Source organism: Triticum dicoccoides, unplaced genomic scaffold (genome assembly GCF_002162155.2).
Source record: "Triticum dicoccoides isolate Atlit2015 ecotype Zavitan unplaced genomic scaffold, WEW_v2.0 scaffold15022, whole genome shotgun sequence".
In the NCBI taxonomy this organism is placed as follows: domain Eukaryota; kingdom Viridiplantae; phylum Streptophyta; class Magnoliopsida; order Poales; family Poaceae; genus Triticum; species Triticum dicoccoides.
This window is the reverse complement of record NW_021207031.1, coordinates 1-1,056: the sequence shown is the minus strand read 5'-3', so window position 1 is coordinate 1,056 and position 1,056 is coordinate 1. Positions and strand designations below refer to the sequence as shown.

Genomic DNA, 1,056 nt, shown 5'->3' with positions numbered 1-1,056 from the left:
CTCAACTACGGAGACGAGTTTAACGCGGTTTCCACCCCTCCCTCTCAACCGCACCAGTGCACGCTTGCCGCGCCACAACGCCGACGCTGGACCCGTGAATCGTGAGCACCCAGCTATGACTTACCGCACTCATGCAAAATAATAAAACACGGTAAATATATTACTTACACGTGCGTTTTGTTTTGCAAGCGGCGCGAAAAAAATTAAAAAGGGAATGCAACACGAGGACTTCCCAGGAGGCCACCCATCCTAGTACTACTCTCGCCCAAGCACGCTTAACTTCGGAGTTCTGATGGGATCCGGTGCTTTAGTGCTGGTATTATCGCATCCGACATGTTACCCCGGTCTTCGTCCCTTATCCTTGCCCCTCCCAGCTCCACTACAAAGACGGTTGTACATTGCTTTGGCCGCTCCCTCTCAACTACGGAGACGAGTTTAACGCGGTTTCCACCCCTCCCTCTCAACCGCACCAGTGCACGCTTGCCGCGCCACAACGCCGACGCTGGACCCGTGAATCGTGAGCACCCAGCTATGACTTACCGCACTCGTGCAAAATAATAAAACACGGTAAATATATTACTTACACGTGCGTTTTGTTTTGCAAGCGGCGCGAAAAAAATTAAAAAGGGAATGCAACACGAGGACTTCCCAGGAGGTCACCCATCCTAGTACTACTCTCGCCCAAGCACGCTTAACTTCGGAGTTCTGATGGGATCCGGTGCTTTAGTGGTGGTATGATCGCATCCGACATGTTACCCCGGTCTTCGTCCCTTATCCTTGCCCCTCCCAGCTCCACTACAAAGACGATTGTACATTGCTTTGGCCGCTCCCTCTCAACTACGGAGACGAGTTTAACGCGGTTTCCACCCCTCCCTCTCAACCGCACCAGTGCACGCTTGCCGCGCCACAACGCCGACGCTGGACCCGTGAATCGTGAGCACCCAGCTATGACTTACCGCACTCGTGCAAAATAATAAAACACGGTAAATATATTACTTACACGTGCGTTTTGTTTTGCAAGCGGCGCGAAAAAAATTAAAAAGGGAATGCAACACG

The 1,056-nt window shown here is 51.8% G+C and overlaps 2 non-coding genes across 2 annotated transcripts; both read right to left on the bottom strand.

The window, feature by feature from the left end:
- Positions 1-211: 211 nt before the first annotated feature.
- LOC119344005 lies at positions 212-330 on the bottom strand. The gene has a single exon (XR_005166395.1). It is a non-coding gene; the product is annotated as a 5S ribosomal RNA (ribosomal RNA).
- A 297-nt stretch (positions 331-627) lies between these two features.
- LOC119344006 lies at positions 628-746 on the bottom strand. Its single transcript, XR_005166396.1, has one exon. It is a non-coding gene; the product is annotated as a 5S ribosomal RNA (ribosomal RNA).
- Positions 747-1,056: the final 310 nt, after the last annotated feature.